The 17,191-nt window shown below is 44.4% G+C and overlaps 1 protein-coding gene across 2 annotated transcripts in view; it reads left to right on the top strand.

Annotated features, from left to right (window-relative positions):
* Nucleotides 1-543: 543 nt before the first annotated feature.
* CALCR (calcitonin receptor) overlaps nucleotides 544-17,191 on the top strand; it is a 148,996-nt gene continuing 132,348 nt past the window's right edge. For both annotated transcript variants that reach the window (XM_035129172.3, XM_088654192.1), the window contains exon 1: nucleotides 544-1,264. The gene's annotated coding sequence lies outside the window, so the exon portion shown is untranslated. The remainder of the gene's footprint in view (nucleotides 1,265-17,191) is intronic.

The following is a 17,191-nucleotide window of genomic DNA, read 5'->3' on the forward strand; positions in this document are numbered from 1 at the left end:
ATTTAAAGGTGTGGCATTGAGGGGCACCCTCAGACTGTCCAAGTCCAGGGTCTAAAATTACTTCGCTGCATCCCTGGTCCCCAGCATGCTGCTGTTTCTCCTCACACAGGTCTGCCTGCTTATTTAGAGGTGCTCTGTGGCATCACGGTGATGCTTTTCTCCTGTGATGATGATGATGGTGATGGTTTTGCCCTTCCGCAAACCTTTCCTTGGGTAGTCTTTTATGTGTGTGCGAAAGGAATTGTGGCTACACTCATAAAAACCATTCAGGTGGCATCAGGCACCCTCTTCCTGCCAAGAGGAACAACTGATTGATAGATGTCAAGGCAAGAGCAGAAAGGGCTTGCAACAAGGGGGTTGCAAATGCACCCTCCATTTGTCTTTGTGAAGGATCTGCTAAGTAAGTTTGAGCTCAATGGTTGGTTTGTTTTTTCCTGGGGAGGGTACGGGCGGGGGGGGGGGTGCCATTGGCTATATTTCCCCATGAAAGTTGGCTGGTTTCTCCTTCCAGTGTGATCAATATCCTTCCATTCCGATCGGGTTGGAAAGGAAGCTCTGCAGAGAGCCAAGGTGGTTTCTGACTCGGGGAGGTGGGAAAGGCACTTCACACGCGCTCAGAGGCTCTCCCTTTGCCTTTCTCCTTGGGGTTTGGACTTTTGGAAAGGAGGCGTCTCTCAGTGCTGGGGATAAGCGCGCTTCGGCTCTCGGCCCCCGGCCCCCTCCTCTTCCCGAGGGAGCCCCCGCCCCTCTCGCCCCCGTGACGGACGCTCGCCGAGCTCCTGCGCCATTCAGCGGCGCTCTCCCGTTGCCGAGCGTGCGGCTCCTTTAAAGCGAAAGCGGCGCCCGGCTCTCTCCGCTTGGCTTCTTTGGCTGGGACCGGGGCGAGGAGGCGCTGCTGCTCCTTGGCTGCGCGCTGGCCGCTCGCTCAGCCACTTTCTGCCCTCGCGGAGCTGCTGCCCGGGCTTGGTGGCTGGGCGTGCAGGCAGCTCGCTTGAGCCTGGAAGGAAGACCCCGCTGGGCTTGATCTCTGCCCCTGGTCGGTCTTTGGGGCTGGGGGTGCCGGAGCAGGGCTGCTGGAAAGCAAAGCAGCTGCTGCTGCTTGCAGTAGCGATTCTCCCTGTGCGCTCTCTTTGTATGGGATTTAAGGAACCAACTCGTGCAACGACCACTCGACTCTCGGTTTCCTAGGCGGGATTGCAATAAGCTGCTTCGGCAGGGAACCGACAGAGAACGCCAACTCCCTCCCGGCGGATCCATGAGAGCTGTGAGTCCTCGCAAGTTTTCGCCTTTTCGTTTATTTGGGGCGGAACTAATTTTGGGAAACGCTGGCGATGGGAGCTGCAAACGGTCGTGCAGGAAAGAGGCATTGGAGCAAATGGTAGTCTTCAGGTTTGGGGGGGTTCTCCCTCAGCTTACCTGGTCGTACGAGGGCTCTTTAGTAGGGAGCGTGTTTCCCTTTTAGGAAGCTGGATCTGCAGATATAAAGATGCCTGGTGGGTTCTCTAAGCCAGCCTTTCCAAGCCTGACGATTTGGGAGTACAGTTCCCATCAACATGGTCAGTGGTCAAGGGTGATGGGAGTTGTAGTCCTAAACATCTGGAGGGCACAAGTTGGGGGAAAACTGTTCTAAGGTCAGTTCCGGGGGGCTTGGAGTTCTTGATTAGCCACAGTTGCAGATCCATAGCCAGTCTGCTGTTGCAGATCCTGGCTGACCTTTTTCTCCTGGAAGTGGGGTGGGTGGATTTTGTTGAGGAAACTTACACCTTGATGCCCAGACCATTTGGTCTGCTGCTCTTCGGTGCCTCTCCCTTGAGTCTAACTTGGGTGAGGATTTCCCAGTGCTTAGATTAACTCTGATCCATCTGGGGAGATGATCTGTGGAGGCATGTGCCGATCATGTTGAAAACAACGCGATCTTTCTCCAATGCTTAATAAAGGGATGACAACCACAGTCTTGGGAGGCAGTCACCAATGCCACACTGTTTGTAGAATGTAGATGGAAATATTAGCAAGCAAATACTTGGTACAGTTGGAGCTGTGTTAAATGTTGCTCGTGAAAAGGAGTTAGAACTGCTCCATGAAGAAGACTTCGGAGGAAGCAGTAAGGAAAGCGATGGCTGCATTGGCAGGTTGCAGGAAGGAGATCATAATGGGGAGACCCAGTTGAACCAGACAGTTTTAATATTGATTTTCTGATACAAATGCAGAGCAAACTACAGGTGGAAGCAATCTCCAATCACAGGACATTTAAGTGGCACCAGGTTAATGCACAATGACTCGATATTTCATATCTCAGATTATTATTATTACATTTATTCCAGCCACTTAGCAAGCGTCAGTATGTTGCATTTTAAAAATAGTATCATTTTATTGTTTGGATCATTCTGCATTTAGCGTCTGGGTATTTCTCTGAATGGCAAATAGATTCCACATGTGTGTTTTGTTGCATGTTCAAATTACAAGGAAAGCCCCTTTTGTGATCCTGGCTTCCTGTTGTTAGGCTTCCCCATTCCCACCTCCTTCCTAAATGGCATTTGAGCAGATTTCTAAGCAAGGGTGTGTGTATATACAGTATTGCTTTAGAAGGAGCAAGAATTGTGTGAGCAGTTGTGAGTTTTGCTTTTATATCGGATACAAAGACCTGGTTCAACAACAAACCACCAGATTTTTAGTTACTGTACTTGATTTGTTTTCTGCCTTTCCATCTGGACCAGACCCACTTGGCTGCTTACAGTGAAAATAACATATGAAGGACTTGCTCCATTGCATAGACTCCTTATGTCAGTGTTCAGTAGTCATCTTGTCACATTTTTCTGTGTCTGACTACTGCTCTTTGTGTTTATATTCTGAATATGCTTGCTGGCATCCATGTCAGTTAACAGTAGTAGAGTCCCTGCTCCTACTGGGTATTCCCAGAAATATTTGTTGTCTTTGTAGCTGTTTGCTACACTCAGTATGACTTGAGTGAAATGAGGTCAGAGTGGGTTTAACAATTGAATTTACCCATACATATTCCTCCCTAACCCCTGCAAAAATGGCACAGAGTCGTCTTTTCCTGTGGCTAGGATACGGTGTAGACTGAGGCTTGTGTACAAGCATCTGTGACAACTGTGCCAATCTGTCAAAAACTGATTCGTTTGTGGAAATGCATTCTTCTGGAGCTCTCTGCATTTGATTTTTTTTTATAGTGCTCTTGATAACTTTAGCATAGCTGATCTTTCTTGCATTGTCTTGGTTTTTCCACTTACTGAAAAAAAAGTTTTTATAGATGGTGACACTGAATGAACCCAGTATTTTATGTCCAGAATTAATTCTTAAACAACATAACTTTATTAAAACAGCTATCTCTCTCCTCTGTGAAAATGCCCTTAATATTTATTTCTATTCCAAAACTACTGATGTAATGGTATGCAAGTAGATGGTGTGCAAACTTATTCATAAAGCTCTACAATTTCTTCTTTTTTTAAGAGAGTCCCGCTCAATAAACTTTTTTCCACTTTGGTTTCTTCTTGTTGCTAAGAAAATAAGTTCTGAAATTTACACTAGCTGCAGAAATAGCAATGGTTGATCCTCGGAAATTATGCCACTTGCTACAACCATAATTGTATTTCTGGGAGATCCAGCTGTGGGATGACCATTTGTTACTATCGTTCCGGGGGGGGGGGGGAATAGTGAGAAAGAGATTATCCCTTCCTGCAAGAATTTATTTCATTAACTAGGTGGGACAGAGAAGCAGACAGACAGGATACGTACTCAAGATAAAACACCTAGATGAGAAACCTCTTCTTGAGAATACCAGTTTCTCTTTATAAAGTTACATGGGGCTTGAAGTGGCATTTCATGTAGGGGACTAAACACTCACTGCAACCTGACATCTCTAAACTACAGTATTGAATTACAATCCATCAAGAGGTTCAGTGCTGTTACCTGTGGCTTGAACTGGGACAAAGGTGCTTAGTTTTTGTTTTATCACAGTCTCTGTTAACTAGCTTTCCAGTGCTAGGATGCCTTTGTTGTTCACAAAACTATTGTTGATTATGATCACTGTTTATGACTCAATTATCACTGTTAATGATGTCTGTGCTTTCTGCATTTCCTTTCCTTCTGACCTTACTGTTTAACAACCTTACTCCAGCCGTGTTCCCATAAACCTGTATCTCAGGATACAGCTTCTACACTTTCTATATCGGCTGAAGTGGACTTGTCCATGAAAGCTTATGGCATCATTCATTTGTTAGTCTTTAAGGTGTTACAAGACTAACCCTTACCCAAACCGAGCTTATCCAAATTGAGCCTTCAAATTTTCTACAAATTTAAGTACTGTAAATGTGATGCGGGCTAATGAGCACAGTGTGTTCCATTTGTGTATGTCAAGATGTGTCTCTGGTCTAGAATGCTATTTGTTTCTTAAATTTGCTAATTGCGTTTCTGTTAAAAGGAACTCAAGGCAACAGACATAATTTGTGTCTGTTGGGTTTTCTGTTTTCTGTTTTTGTTTTACGAAAGAACCTCATAACAAAACAGTGTTAAGAATAAAAACAGAATGTGACAGCATAAAGGCACAGGGATTTATTTATCTTTGAAGTGATTTGATTTGCAGTAAGACACCAATCATGAGGTCTCTTGGTGAGGCTGCCTGGGATAATTTCAAAGTAAGATGTCTAAACTCAGGATAGAAAACCAGCATTCTTCAAATGGATACCTTTTGCTCTGTGACTGGATATTGGCGTTGGGACTTTTATTCAGACTTCAAACTTTGTTTGTGTGTGTGTGAGTGGTGCTGCAGGAAGAGCCCAGACTGAGAAGTTTTCATATCTTGAGAGGAAATAGGGGTTGACAGCTATGTTCAGAAGAATATACTATGGGAATAAGATGTGGCTTTGTTTCATATCTGCCAATATGAAAAGTGTGGCCTCTCTCCTTAAGAGACATGCCTAGTCTGTAGTAGAAACTCCCCTTCCTAGGTATAGTTCCTTCTAAAGCTGAGTAGGAACTGGAGTCTTAGTCTTAGTGTAGCAGGTCCTAGCTGCTGTGCTGAGTAGCTGATCTGTAGTTTACTAATAAATACAGCTACTTGACTGCCTCCTGGATACAGACTGCTTCCTGGTGGCTACTGCCGCTTTCTGGTACAGTATTGGGGAAAGCTCACTGCAAGGCTTCCTCACACAGTGAGTACACTTCCCAGATCCACAGATCCCACACTGACACTGACTATAGCAGTGATGGCCAAACTTGGCCCTCCAGCTGTTTGGGGACTACAATTCCCATCATCCCTGACCACTGGTCCTCTTCGCTAGGGATGATGGGAGTTGTAGTCCCAAAACAGCTGGAGGGCCACGTCTGGCCATCACTGGGCTATAGGAAAACCTTGCCTGCTGCAACACCTTCTGGTGTTCCCCACACTCTTGGGATTCCCCCTGAAATTTTGAGGTTACACACTTCCTCTCCCATCCAAGAAAGCCCAGATCTTTGTTGATTTCTTTAAAAGCATCTTTATATTCCGCATTTGAGAACGTATTGCAGTTTTCTAGTGTGAAAGGCAGTCCTAACCACAGCACTGCGGCCACCGCCTCCAATGGCTGCTACTTTAAAAAGGTAACAACACAGAGATGCAAGTGTGAAGACTCGTTTAACGTAATGTGTAGTTTGGCTGTCGGGCAAGCCATTTCCTATTGCCACTAATGGGCCCAAGCAATTACTTGGAAGCACGTTCCAAGTATATTTAAAGCAAAGACCATTCTGCTTTTGTGTGTGCGAAAAGGTTCTTTTCATAATCTTGCCACACATTCTACCCAATAACCACTTGGGCCCCATTAGCAGCCCCAAGCAATCATTTGGAAGCACGTGCAACAGGATCATAAAAAGAACATTAAAAATATGTAGAATGGCACATTATTTGATTTAAATGCCCTTGTTTGCCTACAGCTATAGGGACAGTTAAATAATGCAGACTTAATTTGCCAATAGCAGTAGGTACAATTAAACAATATGGACTAATTTGGAGGAGAGGGTATTTCAAAGGAAATGATTTACTTCTGAACATTGAAAGATAATTTTCCCGCCAAAAGTCCTGGCAGGAGGAAGGCAGGAAAGAAAGAACAACACCATTAACTCAGAGGGGTGCTGCTTTAAAGCTTCCGTTCTCTGTGGATTTAACCCACAGTATGCCTCAAATACAGGGCCAGCCTAAGACATTTTGCTACCTGAGGCGAACCACAAAATGGCTCCTTTCCTGCCACCTGCCAGGGAACAAGGAGAGAGAATCCAATCAACCTTTGAATCAAAGGCCATGGAGGGGAGGGAGTTGCTTCACTTTGCCTCATGGGCGGGCCGGCCCTGTTCAAATACCAACAGTTTGTGAACAGAGCAAGTGAGGCTGCCATTTTGGTTCCCTTGTAGGAATCTTATGCCTTTTTAAAAAACCCTTAATATTACCTAGAAGTGAAACACAGTAGCTTTTCTCACCAGGAGATACCAGTGGTAGAGGAAGTGGTACCATTTAAAGTAGGGGTGACTAAGGATGAATGTGGCCCTTAAGCCAAAAACTATTAGTCAACTTTCCAGGGTCTAGCATTGGGTGTTGCCACCCAACACTCTTGCAGGTGTCCCCCTCTACAGGACCCCCACCCACTGCCCTATCCTCGAACAATCAAATGATCAACCTTATCAGCAGAAAGGCGGCCACCCAGTATTAGGTGGGGTGGGTGTGTTAACTTCTCTGGGCCTCCCAGTGCTGTGTTTACTTTATTCATTTTTCCTTTTACCACTGCTGCCAAAATGGGTAGGGTCTCTTTTCCAGAAAAAAACATTCTTGGAAGGGCACATCAAACCTCTGGGTTGGGGTTTAGCACCCCCTGTTTTAAATTATTATTATTATTATTATTATTAATAATAATAAAGACATGCGTGTGTGCGCGCACACATGCACACACATATAAAATACACATATGTATTAATTCTCTTGGATGTGCCTTTGCGGTTTTTCCTATATCTTTGAGGCCCATGGAGGAAATGGAGAGAATTGCATTTTGGTGATAACAGCTATCTCTCTGTGATGCTTGAAGTTTTGGCTGTGTGGCCTGTGAACTGCCCGTCTCTGTTCATCACTGCGAATTCTTCCTTTTTTTGATACAAGAAATTAGACTCTACCTCCACTCTCCATAAACAGTAGCAGAGCAAAAGGGCTGACCCACAAAATTAAGAGCCACGTTCTGCCATGTTAAAGCTACACCGTTGTGTAGCTTGCAGGAATTTCAGGTTAAATATGGAAAAACACTTGTGGAAGAATCATGCTGAATTATAGGGCCTAATTAGTGGGAAAGACACGATCAGGTCTCCAGGTGTCTTTTTCATCTGTTAAAATCAGCTGTGGGGAGGAGGCTGAGCAAAAAAATAAAAATAAAATAAAATTCAGGGCTATGACACAGTGATGGGTGAGGGCTAGACAGAGCTGACGCTTAGACTGGTCTACCACCCTCTATTCAGTAGCTATTGAAATTATAGTAGCTACTATTCAGTAGCTATTAAAATTATAGTAATAGAGGGTGTTAAGCTTTCTAAAGCAGTAAGCTAGCATTACCAATTAGTCCTAACCTTGCTGGTTGTCATGGTGGAAAAAGATGAAACATGTTCCCCTTTTCAAGCAGTGTTTTCAGAGCAACCCTGCGGTGATATTTGATCTCATTTGTTTGTGAGGGTGACACGAGTCAGATTCTACCGGGTATTGCAAAGAAATTAGGTTTTGCAGCACCACCCTAATCAACACTACTCAGAAGATCGCCCATTGAGTTCAATGGGACTTCTTCTCAAGTAAGTAAGCTATAGGATTGCAGCCTTAAGATACACGTGGCCACTTATGAATTTTATTTCCCATTCACTGCCATGCCACAGAGATTATAACATTGGTTATATTTATGTTCCTATTCTTCTATTCTATGAGTAGTTCAGGGGAATCCCTGCACCTGGTGCAAAAAAAAACAAACCACCCTCAAAACAACAATGTAAGATACTGTATGCTAAAGTGAGGGAAAATACCTGACACATGGTTGAGTTTCATGGCTAAGCAGAGATTTGAAATTGTCTCCTTGATCTTTCTCCAACACAGTATCCATAGTCATAAAAGGCAGTGGTTGACATGAACAAGAACATATGGCAACAGTTTTATAGAGATTAGCCAATGAGCCCAGTTTCATGCCTCTGAAAGTGATAAAACAACTTAATAATGGTTAACGATACTCTATATTAAATAACCTTTCCAGTCAGTTTGCACAGCTGGCTATCCTGGGATAATTACCTCTGAACTTACTTAAACCTCCACATTTTCAAAGCAAGAATGAGATGCTGAATATTAACTTTACTATCTTTCTTCATGGGAAAAGTGAACATATAGTTCATGGATGAATTGTTTTTTTGGGGTGTGGGCAGTAGTCAGGGCAAAGATGAGTGCTTCCTTGTAAGAAACATCCTTTTATTTATGTTGGTTTAAGAAACTGAATTATGCACTCCAAATTAAAACAGACTTTCTTAAACCTAAGTACAGTGGTACCTCGGTTTACAAACACAATTGTTTCTGGAAGTCCGTACTTAACCTGAAGCGTACTTAACCTGAAGCAAACTTCCCCATTGAAAGTAATGGAAAGTGGATTAATCCATTCCAGACGGCTCTGTGGAGTACTTAAACTGGAAATACTCAAACCAAGGCGTACTTAAACCGAGGTATGACTGTACTGTACTGTTGATCTTCATGAAATATGATTTCCAGTAAAAAAAATGCATATGATCACAGCCAGATGTCCCTAAGGACATAATTTAAAGGCAAATAATATTGTAGGGATAAAGGTAAAAGGTAAAGGACCCATGGACGGTTAAGTCCAGTCAAAGGTGACTGTGGGGTTGTCTCATCTCACTTTCAGGCCAAGGGAGCCTGCCTTTGTTCACAGACAGCTTTCTGAGTCATGTGGCCAGCATGACTAAACTGCTTCTGGTACAACGGAACACCGTGACGGAAGCCAGAGCGCACGGAAACGCTGTTTACCTTCCCACTGCAGCGGTACCTATTTATCTACTTGCACTGGTGTGCTTTTGAACTGCTAGGTTGGCAGGAGCTGGGACCGAGCAATGGGAGCTCACCCCGTTGCAGGGATTCGAACAGCCAACCTTCTGATCGGCAAGCCCAAGAGGCTCGGTGGTTTAGACCACAGTGCCACCCGCATCCCTTTGTAGGGATAATTCTAGCAAGAACATCTACAATTCCCATCCAAGTAAATTTTATTGAGAATAAAGGAAGGTTAAATTCTCTGTATCTTCCAGCCATCCATAATGAATGCAGTACTGCTGAATTTAGCTCCCCAGCTAATCATCTACAATATGAGCTGAGAACACATCAGATTTCACTTTTACAGGTGAAGAGATGGAGCTGAATACCTGGGGAATTCTCTGCATCACTTGGTTAGTCACTGATGCTGAATATGTTTAATTCAGTTTATTGGAGTTTTTGGTTTATTTCAAATGATAAATAAAACAGATGTTAGGCTGAGATTTTTGCCTCCCCACCCAAAACACCTCAATATTGTGGCAATACTGAGAACATGCAACTATTAGGTATTTCGTATATTCCGGCGTATAAGACGACTGGGCGTATAAGACGACCCCCTTTATTTCAGTTAAAATGTAGAGTTTGGGATATACTCGCCGTATAAAAAATACGACCCGGCATATAAGACGACCCCCAACTTTTGAGAAGATTTTCCTTGGTTAAAAAGTAGTCTTATACGCAGGAATATACAGTATTTAGATCTAGCCAATTTCTCGGTGCTGTGCAAGGCAGAAGTCACACAGACCTTTGCTAGAAGGCTATCATCAAGGTGGCAGCGAATTAAGGAGCACTGTTTTGAGAAGGCTATGCTGGGTCTTCAACAGGATTTTGGAGGAAGAAGTGGCGACAGAGAATGAGAGCAACAAATGTAAGCTTGAGGTTTAAGAGAGGGAAGGCGTTTATGAAGATAGGCGTGAAGAGATGTTGTCAGAGGTGAAGGAGAGCATTAAAAATAAGGATTAGAAGAGCAGGAACCTTGAAGTTGACACAGGCGATAGGTATGGTGGTTGCAGCTGTTGAAGATGGTTTAGCAGAGCCAGGCTGGAATGAAGAGGACAGTGTGCTGCAGGGGCCTTTGAGAATATAAACATGAGTACTGTACGCTCTGCCTCCGTGGCAGTAATACTTCTGAATACAAGATGCTGGCAACCAGAAGGGAGAAGAGTGCTCTTGTGCTCATGACGTGTTTGGGACTTTCCCACAGGGATCTGGGTGGCCACTGGAGAACAGGATGCTGGTCCAGATGGCTTGTTGACCTGATCCAGCAGGCTCTTCTTATCTTCTTATATTAAACCTGATACAGTTACTACCACAAACATTTCTAGAGCATCTTTGGTCACTTTGAAAGCATATGGCTCCCCCCCCCAAATCCTGGAAACTGTACCCCTTACAAAGCTACAAATATCAGTACCCGCATCAAACTACAGTTCCCAGGACTCTTTGGAGGGAGGCCATGTGCATTAAATTGTTTGCCGTATCATGTTTAGTCATGCAGCTAAGCAAAAGCTCTATTAGAGTCTCCTAACTGTTAGATTAAAAGAAGCTGGCCCACAATTTACATTAAAACAAGTCTTGTCTGGTGGCAAGACATTTCTCCCTTCAAGGATTGAGTGGCATGCATTGTTTTGGTAAGCATTCCATAGCAGATGGTGATAGTGATTATGATAAGGACAAATATAAATCTGGCATATTGTAAAATGCAAAATGGCATGCTGGGCCAAAAGAAGTATGTAGTGATGGCTGGAACATAATAAGTGATGAGTTGTCTGCAGGCTTCTATAACTGAGATTCTTTTCAAGCAACAATAAGTAACTTAAGGAAGCATAATTCTTGCAAAGGAGGGATCTCACCATGTGAACACACCCTTTCATAACTTCTAAGTTTGACTACTGTTGGGTGCCCCGTGTAGGGCTCCTACCCATAAAGATAACTTGGAACTACAGTTTGTTCAATATGAAGCTGGGTACTGGAGGCCAAGAGCATATTTTTTGCAGCAAGCATACTGTAACACCAGGGCAACACAAAAACATGTACAGTAAAAGCAAATTGAAGCCATTGTTCAAATAGTTGAGACTGCTTTTCCATGCTTTTCCTTGGTAGCTATTCTGGGTTGTGGGGTTGTTGTGGGGGTTTTTTTGGACCAAGTAATTTCAGGTTTGGAGGTAACAACATCGTATTCTGTGAGAACCAGGATCTTGATCACAGTTGCCTCAAAGTCCTGGAGCATTCTCCCCAAAGAGATGTGAGGTTGCTCTTTCCCCACGAACTTCCATAGAAGTTGTAAAAGGTTTCTGTTTCAGAAGGCATGTGGCTACTGACTCTAGAATTTGTTGTGTTCATGTTTGTTCGTTTGTTCTAGTTGCTTATGCTTTTCTAACGTATCATTAAAACAATGAATGAATATGTATTTGTGGCACGCATTATACTTATTGACAATCATCTTGAGCAGGGGTGTCAAACTCAAATTCATCGGGGGCCGCATCAGCAGTTTGGTCACCCTCAAAGGGCCGGTTGTATCTGTAGGACTATGTGTCCACCCTTTATTATCATAAATTATTGTCACTGCATTCAATTATTACTGTTTTTTGTAATAATGTAAGTAATAACTATCTCTGAAAGCAGAAACATAGTCAGAATAATGGCAAGTAGATATTCAAATGTACAATTATTGTACAATTTATTGAAAAATGATTTTTGGTAACTGCACTGGGTGGTGGAGGCTCGCTAGGGTTTCATGCAGGACCTTTGCAGAGCTACTAGTACCTGGAGATGCTGGGGTCCTTCTGCATGCAGGACAGATGTTCTGCCAGTGAGCCTCCACCCTTCACCAAAGGGACTGGCTGAGGTTGACTCACTGGAGCTGCTCTCCTGGTTCCAGGGTTTAAGGGCCAGAAGTGTAAAGCAGCATCCTATGTTTCTGAGGAGAGGGAGGGGAGGGAGGAAGGAAGGAAGAAAAGAGGGAGTGGGAGGGAGAGAGGAAGGAAGGAAAGAGGGGAGAGAAAGAAGAGTAGGAAATAAGGAAGGGAATAAAGAAGAAAAGAAAGAGGGAGAGAAGACGGAAAGGGAGAAAGAAGGAAGGAAGTAGAGGGAAAGAAAGAATAAGAATGAGGGAGAGGAAGATAGATGGGAAGGACGGAAGGAAGGAAGGAAGGAAGGAAGGAAGGAAGGAAGGAAGGAAGAAAGAAAGAAAAGAGGGAGCAGGAGGGAGAGAGGAAGGAAAGAGGTGAGAGAAAGAAGAGTAGGAAAGAAGGAATAAAGAAGGAAAGAAAAAGAAAGAGGGAGAGAAGACAGAGATAAAGAAGGAAGGAAGGAGAGGGAAAGAAAGAATAAGAACGAGAGAGAGGAAGGAAGAAAGGGAGGGGGGGTCGCCGCCTTGATTCAGCGCCAGAAAAGAGCGCGAAGGGACCCAGGGGCAAAAAGCATTTCCCGTGCAGCGTGAGGCAGCGGGTGTCCGTTTTAGGAGAAATGCGTAAAGCCTCAGAGTTGCACGTTCGTGAGGCTGAGCCGCTGCTGAGCTCACGTTCATGAGGCTGAGCCGCAGCAGGAGGAGGAGGAGGTGAGGCAAGAGGAGGAGGAGGAGGCGGCTTGCCGGGTCGGTGCCCGGCAGTGCCGTGTGGAGAGTCCCGAGCCTCTGGGACGCAGTAGTGCTCTGTAGCACTTTGAATCCTCCTCCTCCTCCACGCGGCACTGCTGGGTGCTTTGTCTGTGCTTCAGCAGCAGCAGCAGCAGCCGTTTCCAGGCGCCGAGCCGTGGCAGGAGGAGGAGGATTCAAAGTGCTACAGAGCATTGCTGCGTTGCAGAGGCTTGGGACTCTCCGTGCGGCGCTGCCGGGCGCTGACCCGGCAAGCTGCCTCCTCCTTCTCCTGCTGTGGCTTGGGGCGCTCCACGCAGCGCTGCTCCGGCCGCCTTTCTAACCCCCCCCCCAGCCCCAGCTGTTTGTCGGCGCTTTGTCAGCGCGGCGCTTCAGCAGCAAGGTCCTGCTGCTGGGTCCCGCTGGCTGGGGCGCTCGGCGGGCCACATAACGAGGTCTGGCGGGCCGGATTTGGCCCCCGGGCCTTGTGTTTGACACCCGTGATCTTGAGTGTTGGAAACATGTTCTAACAATAATTTAACAAACAGGCTGGATTTCCGTCTTTCCGCTTTCCCACTTCTATTTATTTATGCAAGGTGCTCTCCTCTGAAGGGTCCTTCAGCACAAGCTGTCTTGAAAGCCAAGGAGAGGGAGCAGTGCTTGTTGCTTTGTACTTGCTTCATTTGTAGTTTCTAGTGCGATACTTGTGCTTCCTTTTCGTTAGGCAATGCCTTGAGTTGAAGTAAATGTTGTACAGTATTTGGATAAGTGGGAGAAAATGATTAAGTAAGGTGGGCTTGAGAAGAGAAGGAAACTGAGGAATCTGCCTACTTACTTGCTTTTAATTTAAAAAGGGATAAAACACAGAGTGCAAAACTAGAACTCTTCTAGCCTTATCCTAAAATTTGACCACAAAGTTTAGGTTGGAGCTGACTTAACAACAGTTATAACATGCAGAGGGGCCATAGTTCAGTGACAGAGCACATGCTTTTCCTGCAGAAAGCTCCATGCTCAGTTTCTGATATCTCCTGTTAGAAGGATCAGATAGCAAGTGGTGCGAAAGACCTCTGCCTGAGAGAGCTGCTGAGAGCTACTCCCAGTCAGAAGAGACAATAAGGTTTTGGGAGAATTCCAACGAAAATAGAAACAGGAGCAGAAATCGACAAGGTTTGCTTATTCTTTTTATGTCTGCAATGGAAATCAATCCAGGGATACAATTGACATTTGCTGTTATGGTTGCTTTTAATCTGCAAATGATATGTAATTAATTACTGTATACCCAGCACATTGGCTTGGCTTTGCACTGAAATGAATGGAGTGGCATAACATAATGGTAACCCTAGTTTGTGCGATTAATTACAGTGGTACTTTGGGTTACAGACGCTTCAGGTTACAGATGCTTCAGGTTACAGACTCTGCTAACCCAGAGATAGTACCTCGGGTTAAGAACTTTGCTTCAGGATGAGAACAGAAATCCTGCGGCGGTGGTGGCAGTGGGAGGCCCCATTAGCTAAAGTGGTATCTTCAGGTTAAGAATGGACCTCCCGAACGAATTAAGTTTTTAACCCGAGGTACCACTGTATATAAATCACATAATTTTGCTCCAGCAGACAGCGAGACAAACTGCAGTAGAATGGAAACAGTGCTGCGTGTGGCAAATACAGGACAGAATGGAAGATGATACCTGTACTAGTAGAAATCCCTAGTAGACAAGACTGGGCTAGATGGACAAATAGGTGACCCAGTAAAAAGCAACTTCCTATGTTCCTCTTGAGCTTCTCTGTCTTGTCAGTGCTGCTCTCCAATAACTCTTTTGATCTTTAAGAGTCAGCAGAAGCCCTTTGCGTTGAGTGTGTGGACAAATAATCTCTGTCCACCAGATGGATAATCATCACACATATGGCACTTGTTGCAGAAGGAAAGATTGGCCCCACCTCTTCTTTTGGAGTTATATCCGCATTTCAGGTTCTGTCTTGAGAGCATTAGCTTTACATATAGGCGTATAAAAGAGTGTCAGGAAAGTTTTAAAAATACAGTACTCTTCATTAATAGGTGGGCTAGAATTCTGATTCCTACATCCCACACATCTTCCCCTCTTGGCAGTTGAGCTATAATAATTGTATGGCATTTTCTTAGTTGAACAGAACACTCTGTCCTGCAGTTTACTGCTGGGGCTCTCTTTTCTTGGAGATTTAAGTCTTGCGAAGGACTTAATTCCTTCCCCACTGGCACGTTCATTCTATGGTTTTCCTCATATGCTGAAGACACACCTCTTTACCCTGGTCACGAGCCCCTGAGATGGATGTTTTTAGGACCTACTCTATTCTTTCGATTTCAGTATTGCATTTTTCACATTGTTATAACCAGCCCTGAGATCTTATGGTGAAGAGTGGTGAGGACCAGCAACAATGCTCCAGTGGTACCTCGGAAGTCGAACGGAATCTGTTCCGGAAGTCCAGTTGACTTCCAAAAAGTTCAGAAACCAAGGTGTGGCTCCCATTTGACTGCAAGAAGCTCCTGCAGCCAATCGGAAGCCCCGTTGGACGTTTGGATTCGAAAAAATAGTTTGCAAAGTGGAACACTCAGTTCTGGGTTTGCAACGTTTGGGAGCCAAAACATTCAACTCACAAGGCGTTTGGGATCCAAGGTCTGACTGTATTGTTAACAACAATAAAAAAGTAAAGGGGCCCCTGACCATCAGGTCCAGTCGTGTCCGACTCTGGGGTTGCAGCGCTCATCTCAATCTATAGGCCGAGGGAGCCAGCGTTTGTCCACAGACAGCTTCCGGGTCATGTGGCCAGCATGACAAAGCTGCTTCTGGCGAGCCAGAGCAGCACACGGAAACGCCGTTTACCTTCCCGCCGGAGTGGTCCCTATTTATCTACTTGCACTTTGATGTGCTTTCGAACTGCTAGGTGGGCAGGAGCTGGGACCGAGCAACAGGAGCTCACCCCGTTGCAGGGATTCGAACCACCAACCTTCTGATCAGCAAGCCCTAGATTCTGTGGTTTAGACCACAGCACCACCTGTGTCCCTGACCTGTATTGTACTTGTTTTTAAAGCAGGGAAGGGGAACTTGTGGCCTTCCAGGTGGCTTGGGACCGCAGCTCCCATCAGTCACAGCCAGCGATCAGGGATTATAGAAATTATAGTCTGGCATCTACTGAAGGGCCCACCAGTTCCCCATCTCTTTTTAAATCTGTCACTAAAGCTGTGCCAAGGCTTTGCCAGAGTAATTGCCTTCTTTCATCCCACTGGTAGAGAATTTGCTCATTCGCCTACGTTGTGCTTTTCATTTTCTCCTCCAGGGAAAATGCCATCTTTTTTGGGGAGGGGAGGGATTATTTTGCACAAGGAAATGGTATTGTGGGGGAGTGTTAAATACATCACCTTCCTGCACACTGCTGCTTCAGTCAAAACTGCTTTGATTGAAAAAAAGAAAAAGAAAAATGAGACCTGGCCACTTTGTCCTTATCGTTGTTTGCTCCAGAGTAACGCAGTTTGATCTGTTTTAAACTGCAATATTCAGTGGTACCTAGAATAATTCCAAAATTATTATTTTTCTTAGGGCAGATGCTGTTGGCCCAGCTGCACTGGTTAATTGAAGGCAACTTGGCCAGCTGCATCAAAAGCATTTAAGGCTGCAGTGAAGTTCTATTGGTAAACTCATAATGACACAGAGCCCTTAAGTGCTACGATGCCACAAATACAGTAAGCAGAATCTTAAATGCTTCTAATTTAGTTGACCTTAGTTGGTCAGCTGCTTTCCTGCCAATTGCTACAACATAAAGAAAGAAAATAGGTTGGCCCCATAGAGAACAATGCAATGCTTGGTATTTTGCTTTGCTTCCAAGCAGTGCCATTTGGAACTAGGCATTCAGCTGCTGTAAAAGGTGTGTATGACAACATGGATCCTGACATTATAGAAAGAGAGAACTTCTGATTTAATTGGCTTGGAGGTTTTTAAAGAATGTCACTTGCTGCTCAAATTGATGGTAATTAGAAAAAGGATGCAGTAGGTACAAAAAGCTATAAAAGCTGCACTTAAGCAAATAGAAATTACAGGTGGCTTCTACAGCTGGGATACAGCAGTATTCTGAAGTTACATTAAAGTGGGTCAAATAATGGAGAATGGAAAAAAACCCATAAATCTAACACTGTGTCCTATTATTTTTCATATGTCTAAAGGGGAGAGCCATTGAATAGCTTGTTTCTCCATGAAACATTTAGTCCAACGTAAGAAATACACCTTTCATTCTCATTTTCTCAATTAATAAACCCAGCTGAACAGAGAAGTGTTCCTCTTCTCTTCTTCTGATCACCATAAATGAATGTTTAATGTCTCATAAGAGTAGGACAGGTGAGAGGAGCACCTCCATTTTATGTGATGTTCATTTCCTAACAAACCTTTAAAAATGAAACTCTGTGTGAATTATCATCGTCCCTGTCATACCCCAGTTAAATAACTTTTTGCTCCATTCACAGAAAGAGAGTGGCATTCATGGAAGGGGTCCTTCCCCTCACAA

This window comes from Zootoca vivipara, chromosome 11 (genome assembly GCF_965207765.1).
Source record: "Zootoca vivipara chromosome 11, rZooViv2.hap1.1, whole genome shotgun sequence".
Lineage (NCBI taxonomy): Eukaryota > Metazoa > Chordata > Lepidosauria > Squamata > Lacertidae > Zootoca > Zootoca vivipara.